Below are 10,155 nucleotides of genomic sequence, written 5' to 3' on the forward strand. Positions count from 1 at the left end.
GGAGCTGCAAAGGCAAAATATAAGTTAGTCCTAGAGCGCACAATGTTCCTAAAGGTCAGCAATGGTCTTCCTCGGTCATGACTGGACAGCCATCATCATTATCATCTACGTAGGCATATATATATATATGTGTGTGTGTGTATGTATACATGTGTATATACATGCGTGTATGTGTATGTATATATGTATGTGCATATGTATGTGTATTTGTATGTATATGTATATATGCATATATCTATATGTATATGTATGTGTATATATGTGCGAATGTTTGTGCGTATTTGTATGCATATGTATATACTAGCTGACGTACCCGGTACTTCCCGGGAAAGCGGGACTTATCCCTTGGTTCCGTTCTCATAATTGTTTCACTAATCCAATAACAACAATATAAAGTATGTAGCCCTTAAACCGGTTTTTGTGCATTTACAGAGAATACCGAACTGTCTTACACAGGATCTTGTTTTTAGGACTTCCTAATAAGTTGTGAATACTCAAATTGTGAATTCAGTTATGTAATAACATAAAATTAGTTACCCGATAGTAAGAATTCAAATAAAGTAGCCCCGAAAAGGGATTTAATGCGTTCCCAGAGTATATAGAACATAGGAGGAAATATTAATAAGGTATATATATTAAGATCGTGAAGCATGTTACGTAATAACAAGCTAATCAGATATGAGATAACAATTCAAAGTAAATAACTCTGAAAAGGGCTTTTGTGCGTTCACAGAGAATATTACCCTCAGGGGCGCTAGTGTTGCTATATTCGTGAATAAGAACTAACCGAAATAAGTGAATCTATTGTTTAGGAAAATATCATTTACTTGTTTAAGGGTTGTACTGGATAAATTGCGAAAATAACTCAAATAGTTCAAATACTAAGAAATAAGCATACTCAATTTCATTGTTACCGAATAATTTAGGAAAACGAATGGGTTATTTCCCTCGGCTATATACAAGGATCCCTTCCAGTGGCCCTATTATTGATTTTTTTCAACAATCTGAGTATGCCATGAGGTTTCGTGACATGAGTTCCACTCACGTGTCAAGTTTCGTCAAAATCGATAAAACGATGTAGGAGGAGTTAGCTAACAATTCCACAAACATACCCGCAGACAGAATTTCCCCACATATGTAGTAGAAATATATGCTCCTGTATGTGTGTGCATGTGCCTGTATAAGTGTGATTGTGTTTATGTATGCGTATCTCTATGTGTATGTGTGTATGTATATGTATGTGTGTATCTATGTATGCGTTTATGTGTTTATGAAAGCCAGCGTGTGCATGTATGCATGTGTTTATATGTATGTGTGCATGCATGTGTATATGTGTATGTATGTGTATATGGGGGTGGGTATATTTTATGTGTATGGATATGTTTGTATCTGTATGTGTGTAAATATGTGTGTGTACATGTGTGTGTGTATGTACTTATATGTATGCATTTAATTGTATGTGTGTCTTTGCGCGGGGGTGCTCGTGTGTGTTTGAATGTGTGTGTGTGATTGTTTATGTGTGCATGTGTACGTATGTATATATATATATATATATATGTGAATATGTATGCGTGTACATACAAACGTATGCGTGTGTGTGTATATACGTGTGTATACATGTGTGTGTATATACGTGTGTATACAAGTGCGTGGGTGTATACACGTGCGTGGATGTATTGACATGTGCGGGTGCGTACGTGTGTGTATACACGTGTGTGTGTGTGTGTGTAAGGACGTGTGTGTGTAAGGACGTGTGTGTGTAAGGACGTGTGTGTGTTAGGACGTGTGTGTGTATACTCGTGCTTTTATCTATACCCGTGTGTGTGTCTATACGCGTTTGTGTGAGTGTGTATACGCGTGTGTGTGAGCGTATACGCGCATGTGTGTGTAACCGTGCCTGGGTGTGCTCGCGTGTGTGCGTACACCTGTGAGTGTATTTATGTACACCTGTGCGTATATAAATGTGTACACCTGTGTGTGCTTGTGTATACCTGTGCATGTGTTTGTGAACACCTATGTGTGTTTGTGTACACCGGTATGTGTGCGTGTGCTTTGTACACACCGTTGTGTGTTTGTATACACCTGTGTGTGTGCACTTGTGTTTGTGTATACATCCGTGTGCATGTGTACGTGTATACATCTGTGTGTGTGTGCGCATATAGAGGTGTGTGTGCATATACGTGTATATGTATGTGTATATGCGTATGTATGTACGCATGTGTGTATGTATGTACATATGTATGTGTGTGTATGTATGTATATATATTTATGTGTGTGTGTATATGTATGTATCAGGTCATCCAGTAAGTTCTGTCCGATTTAACCTTTTTTTAAATTCAATGAAATTTAATAGTATTTTAGAATGTCTAATGAAATTAAAAATTATTTTTATGCATTTAAACTAATTAAATATTATTTTACAGAATAATAGAATTAAAATTTCTTTGATTAAAACCCTTTCTAATATAGAAGTATCCAAAGAGCATTTAAGGTGCATTATGCTTTATGAGTACAAAAAAGGAAACTCTGCAGCCAAAGCGACTCGAAACATACACTCAGTTTATGGGAAAGAATGCGTGAATGAAAAAACTTGCAGAAGATGGTTTGCAAAATTCAGAAGTGGAGATTTCAGCCTTGAAGATGAAGATCGAACAGGACGTCCAGTTGAGCTTGATGATAAGTTCCTTGAAGCATTACTTGAAGAAAATCCTGCATTATCAGTTGAAGAATTGTCAATAAAACTTATTTCAAACCATACAAATGTTCATCGTCATCTTCAACAACTTGGAAAGGTCCCTAAACTTGGAAAATGAGTGCCTCATGAATTGTCCGAAAGCAACCGCATTTCCCGAGTTGACATCTGCTCTTCTCTCCATTCTCGCGAACTCATTTCACCCTTTTTGGATAGACTTGTGACTGGTGACGAAAAATGGATCTCCTATCGAAATGTTAACCGTTGTAAACAGTGACTTGGTAAAAGGGAAAAAGCTCAACCACAACCGACAAGGGAACTTCCTGGGGAAAAAGGTTTTTCTCTATATCTGGTGGGATTGCAAAGGAGTAATTCCCTTCGAATTGTTACCACCTTGAGCAACAATCAATGCTCAAGTCTACTGTCAGCAATTAGAGCGTTTGAACCAAGTTTTGAAGAAAAAAATTCCCTCTTAAGTGAATCGAAAAGGAGTGATGTTTCATCAGGACAATGCACGACCCCACACTGCAAAGATCGAAGAGCTTGGTTGGAAAAAAATTCTTCTTCCACCTTTTTCTCCCAACCTTGATCCTTCAGACTACCGTTTATTTCGTAGTTTAGAGAATCATTTGGGGGACATAACTTTCGCAAGCCAGGAGGAGGTCGAAACTGACATTTCATAGTTCTTCGCTTTGAAACCAAAAGAGTTTCACATTGATAGGATTAGAAAGCTTGTAAATAGATGGAAGGAAGTCATAGATAATCAGGGAAAGTACATTGATGATTAAATTTCAATTAAATATAACATTTGATCACTTGTTTTCTTTATTCAAAATCCGGATAGAACTTATGGGATGACCTGATATATACGTATGTGTATGTATGTATGTTTATATATATATGTGTATATACGTATGTATATACGTATATGCATGTATGTGTATATACTTATGTATATAAGTATATATGTATGTTTGTACGTATGCAGGTATGTGTATATATGTATATGTGTGTATATACGTATGTATATGCGTATGTGTATATACGTATGTACATATGTGTATATACTTATGTACATATGTATATATATATATATATATATATATACGTATGTATACATGTATGTGTATAGAGGCATGTTTATATGTATGTGCATATACGTATGCATTTATGTATGTGTATATACATATGTATGTTTTTAGGTATGTATGCATGAATGTCTATATATGTATGTACGTATAAATGTGTATATACACTGAAGACGCGTGGATTAGTGGTTGGAATAGTCTGTTACAGTCTGTCAGATATAGGCCATGAGGAATACCACAAGGTATTGAAAATACGTATTCGCCTTTATATATTTAATTCTTTATATTGAACACTCAATATTTCATATATTCAATAAGACATATTCCATATATTCAATAAGACATTCAATACTTCATTTCATTGTACCATCCATTTTTATATTATATATTATATATTCCATATTCTATATCCCACATTAATTTTACAAGAATATAAACAAAACATAAAGAACAGACAGAGTTGGAACTCTTTTAAATAAAATATATGTATGTATGTATATATATGTGCATGTGCGCATGTGTTTATATGTACCTATATGTTTGTGTATATGTGTATGTATGGGTATGTGTATGTATGTATGCGTATCTATGTGCATATGTATGTCTATATGCATATATACATGTATGTGTGCATATGTGTATATGTATGTCGGTATGTCTATGTATGTGTGTGTGAGTATATGTTTATGTTTGTGTGTATGTATATATGTATACTTGTATGTGCTTATGTAGGTATATGTGTGTGTGTGTCCGTCTGTGTATATGTTTGTGCGTGCAGTGAGTTATTTCCTCTAATATTAGTGGTCAACAAAATTAAATGCATTATACTCATTGTGAAGGCGCATGGCTCAGTGGTTAGAGCGTCGAGCTTACGATCGTGAGGTTGTGAGTTTGAATCCCGGACCGGGCTGCGTGTTGTGTTCTTGAGCAAGACACTTTATTTTACGTTGCTCCAGTTCACTCAGCTGTAGAAATGAGTTGCGACGTCACAGGTGCCAAGCTGTATCGGCCTTTGCCTTTCCCTTGGATAACACTGGTGGCGTGGAGAGGGGAGGCTAGTATGCATGGGTGACTGCTGGTCTTCCATAAACAACTTTGCCCGGACTTGTGCCTCGGAGGATAACTATCTGGGTGCAATCCCATGGTTAGCCATGTTCGAGGGCGTCTCAGCACTCATTTTGAATGCAAACCAATTTTTTAAAGCTAATTTTTCATGCTGATTTCAAAATTTCACTCCATTTGTATGCCGTACTTATCAGTTTTTCAGTAGATAGATGCACATATTTACATATTTGCATATATGAAATCGTTAATGTAATAAATAAGGACATATTATATTTAGAAAGTAAATGAGTTTATTGAGTTAAAAATAATCACTGTCATTCTACAAAGAGTGAATACACAAAAATGGGTCAGACAAAACAAAGAACAACAGAGTTAGAAATATTGTGCTTTGGATTTCCTGCTGTGTTTCTGATCTGGTTGATCTCAGTAAAGTGTCCAGCAGTAGTCAGCCAGCATACTGTCATTCCAGATGTCTTGGTGCCGTTTCTCCTGGTGAAATGTTTTACCATGTTCATCAGACACTGCTCCAAGGTTGTCTGCAGAGAAATCCAGCTGGGATTCAAAGAAGTGAACTTTCAGTGACATACGACAACCCATTGATGAGTAACGTTTCAGAAGATTCTTGATACTATCCTTGTAGTCTAAAGATATGCTTCCATGATGTAAATGAAATAATGCATACATATCATTAATTGGAATTTCTATATAATGAATGAGCTAAAACCAAAAATCTTTCTCATTTTGAAAACTGTACGTGATGTCAAAAAACTAATTGTATATTTGAAATCAGCATTAAAAACTACACCTCAAGATTCCTCTCCTGGATCTCTTTCATCAGTATATGTGTTTTATGTAGTTTTCTTTTAGGGCAGCTGAGATATCTTCACCCAGGAAGTTATCTACCTCTTTCTCTGTATATTCCTTTCTCCCAAATTACTTGCACTTCATATTCGAGGCTCTGATGAAGCTATAGGATGTTATCTGGGTAACATCCTATATATGTATATTTATGTGTACATGTGTGTGTATATATGTATGAATGTATATATATGTATTTATATATGCACTCAAATAAAAGTTCATTGCATACTATAGCAGAAACAGCTGTAAGCTAATGAAGTTCATAACATAACCATTGTTTTCCCTGTGTCATCTCTTTTTCTTATTACCGCGCTATACTCATCTTACACTTTGTTCTGAAATATACATATTTTGAGTTCTACACCAGGTTATTACTCTCACAATGCGTAAGCGCAATATACAATGCAGAGAATATAGGGCCGAGAGCAATAGAGAGGTGGACATACAAAAGTGAATAAATGTAAAGTAAGACGATGGACGAATGACAAAGACAAAATAAATTAGAAACGAACAAAATAAGGCCTCAGGGTCAAAAAGACACAAATGGTAGATAACACTTAGAGGGCCAACTTAAAGGAGAGAAATAGCAAGACGTGCCAGTGGGACACAGAGAATTTAGGACCGGTCAGCTATGCAACTGGTGTAAAAGAGGGAGAGAGAAATGCTGGCCATGGGTCACGTGTTAGCAGCAGATACAGAAGGAAGAGAACAAGAGAGAGAGAGAGAGAGAGAGAGAGAGAGAGAGAGAGCGACAGAGAGAAAATAAGGGAAGGGAAAAAGGAGAAAGAAGAAAGGCTAGAAATATATGTACATATATATTATAAGGATATATATATATATATATATATATATATATAGTGAGAATTCCCCCCCCCCAAAAAAAGTCAAAGACGAGTGTGTAAACAACAAACAGGTGTATTAGTTTAATGCTCAGGAAGCGAGAAAGTCTTTTACGTTTCGATCCTACGCTCTTCGTCAGAAAAGAACACAGAAATAAAAAGGGGGAGAAAATAGAAAAGGCTTAGTGGCTAGCGATCTATCATGGCGAAAGCTGGACAGAGGGCTCACACAGGAGAGCGAGGAAGAAGGGGTGATTCTAAAACGAAGGAGTGCGTGTGTATGTGAGAGCATGTATGTGCGTATGGAAGGGGCTGGTGACCTTGACGTGTGCGTGTATGTGTGGGTGTGTGGATGATGCTGGGAAGTGGGGTGTGGATGATGCTAGTGTGTGCGGGGTGGTGTAATGTGATGTAGTGGTGTTGGCGAGAATAGGGGAAGCAAGTGTGGTGGCTAAGGGATGGGGTGGGGTGGGATGTATAGGGATGGTGGGGTAACGTGGGAGGGGTGACGATGAAAGGAGAGGGTAGAAGGGAGAGGGTGGGTAGGAGTAAAGAGAGGAAGTAGGTGCCAGAGCAAGAGAGGAGAGGTGGGTGGAAGTAGGTGTGAGGGGAAGAGAGGAGAGAGGAAGAGGGTTAGATGAAGAGCGGAGGAGAGTTGAGCCAATGTGGTGCAAAGGAGTGAAGAGAGAAGATTAATCCCTGCTCATGGCGAAGACGGGAGTTCTGATGGCCCCTGTGCAAGGACAATCCGAACATAGACACGTGTTGTAAAGAGTGACCGGTAGAGCAGAAATGGCGTCAGACCGGGGTGTTGTTGCTGAGTCTGATGTCTTGGAGGTGTTCAGCCAAGTGGCGTCCTGTTTGACTGATGTATAGCGATGGACAGAGAGAGCAGAAAAGCAAAAGACGTTTTACCCGCGGCTAGAATTAATAAAGAAACCAAAGAAAGTGCACTCCCGGCGATGGAGGCCGAAGCAAAGAATACACCCACCAAAGAGGGTGAACCCCCGGCCAAGGAAACATTTACCAGGAGTTCATCCCATCAAGAGGTGGCACATCAAGAGTGACCGCCTCGTACGAGTACATCACAGATAGCGAGGAGGAAAAACTAGAACCTACAGATGGTTATAAAGTTTGCTCCAGGAAAAAAACCCCAAAAAACCGACTCCTCGAATAAGGAGCAGGCCAAGGTCCCCAAGCCTGGAAAAATAGAAAAGAAAAAAAGAAAATGTCATTTTTGGACATACCTATAAAGCTACCCAAACCAAAGGACTTGGTAACAGTTGCCTATAAATCTAAAAACATCTATCTTGATGGGGTCATTAGACCCCATCAAGACTCATCTTATCTTAATATATAAAGCTGAAGTTCTGTGTCTGTGTGAAGCCTTTTTAAAAGTGTATAGAAATCCACATTTTCCACTTTTTCGTAAAAACTTTTACATCAAAGGAATTTTCTCGATGTGAACTTTCCAGTGCAGTAATTAGATTTTTAAAATTCCGTTTACTTTGTGTGATTTAAGGGAGATTTGGCTGTTGTTTCTAGCAACTTTTATAGTTCTTCCCTTCTACCTGGAACGGCGTTCTTACACACGCGCTCAACATATAATATAGAGAGTAAGAGTAAAAGAGGGAGAGAGAGAGGGAGAGAGAGAGAGAGAGAGGGAGAGAGAGAGAGAGGGAGAGAGAGAGAGAGGGAGAGAGAGAGAGAGAGAGAGAGAGAGAGAGAGAGAGAGAGAGAAAGTGATACATACAAAGTCATAGATTAAACTTTTCTCTCAGTATTCTTTACCTATTTTTCATAACATAGATACGTAAAAACACACACAACCACACATACGTGATCTGTGACAACAATATACACATAAACACATGCACACATCAACATTATAGATATAAGATTTAGTTTCTGTGTTTCTTATATAAATACGTGCACGCATTGCTATTTTATAACTGTCTTCCGTTCTCTCTTTCTCTCTTTTCATTGCTACCATCTCTATTCCTTTCTCCCCATCTTCTCTCTCACAAAACATTCACTACAATATAACTCATGTCCGTCAATGTTTGGTAAATATACCACAATTTTCACTAGGGTGTTAGTGTTAGGGTTTATGTATCACTTTCTCTCTCTCTCTCTCTCTTTCTCTCTCTCTCTCTCTCTCTTTCTCTCTCTCTCTCTCTCTTTCTCTCTCTCCCTCTCTCTCTCTCTCTCTCTCTCTCTCTCTCCCTCTCCCTCTTTTACTCTTGCTCTCTATATTATATGTTGAGCGCATAATTACTGCACTGGAAAGTTCACATCGAAAAAATTCCATTGATGTAAAAATTTTTTAATTCCGTTTACTTTGTGTGATTTATGGGAGATTTGGCTGTTATTTCTAGCAACTTTTATATTTCTTCCCTCCTACCTGTACACACAATCATTGACTACAATATAACTCATGTTCGTTAATGTTTGGTAAATATACCACGATTTTCACTAGGGTGTTAGGGTTAGGGTTACGGTTACGGTTAGGGTTTAGGGTAATGATTAGGGTCAGTGTTACGGTTACGGTTTTAGGGTTAGGGTTAGGGTTTTAAGGTTAGGGTTAGGGTTTAGTGTTAGGGTTAGGTTTAGGGTTTTAGGGTTAGGTAATCGTGCGGGTGTTGATCTAAAAAATTACAAAAATGTGAAAATTACCGACCCTGCCATCTATTATAACTTTTGTTGTTCTGTTTAATATATACATAGATTATGTCTCCAAAGAAGAGAGTTTGCTGGGGAAAGAAAGCAACCGGTTTAAAATGACAGCAACAGACTGCAGTAATTCACCACTTTCCAGAAGCTACTTTGAACATAATACAAAATGGTGCATCAACATCTTCTGCCCAATCTGATAGAATTCTGGCAAAACTGTGTAGCAACAGATCACCAGCAATTGCTTCATCAGAAATTGCCATCCTACCTCCTGCGAAAAGGGATTACCCTGCTATGTATAATCAGGGCAGCGCAAAAAGTTGTTTTGCACAAGCATTTCTATACCCAATTAGACGGATGAAATTTACGTACACTTAATAATGTTACGCAACACAGCCTTCAGACTTTCCCTATTAATTTCATCGTCTTTTGAATTATGAACTTATTTACATCATAAAGGTTTTTTCGTTGTAAGGCTTTCTATTTTAGTTGATTTTCACCCAGCAAGACTTATCGTAGATGGCGTAATAAGTCACACCCGGACAAGGTCGGGTTATACTGCTAGTCTTAATATATAAAGCTGAAGTTGTGTGTCTGTGTGACGCCTTTTTAAAAGTTTATAGAAATCCACATTTTCCACTTTTTCGTAAAAATTTTTACATCAATGGAATTTTCTCGATCTGAACTTTCCAGTGCAGTAATTAGATTTTTAAAATTCCGTTTACTTTGTGTGATTTAAGGGAGATTTGGCTGTTATTTCTAGCAAATTTTATATTTCTTCCCTTCTACCTGGAACGGCGTTCTTACACACGCACTCAACAGAGAGAGAAAGTGATACATACAACGTCATAGATTAAACTTTCTTCTCAGCATTCTTTACTTATTTTTCATAACATTGATACGTAAAAACACACACAACCACACATACGTAATCTGT

Source organism: Octopus bimaculoides, chromosome 7 (assembly GCF_046866305.1).
Source record: "Octopus bimaculoides isolate indiv1 chromosome 7, ASM4686630v1, whole genome shotgun sequence".
Classification (NCBI taxonomy): domain Eukaryota; kingdom Metazoa; phylum Mollusca; class Cephalopoda; order Octopoda; family Octopodidae; genus Octopus; species Octopus bimaculoides.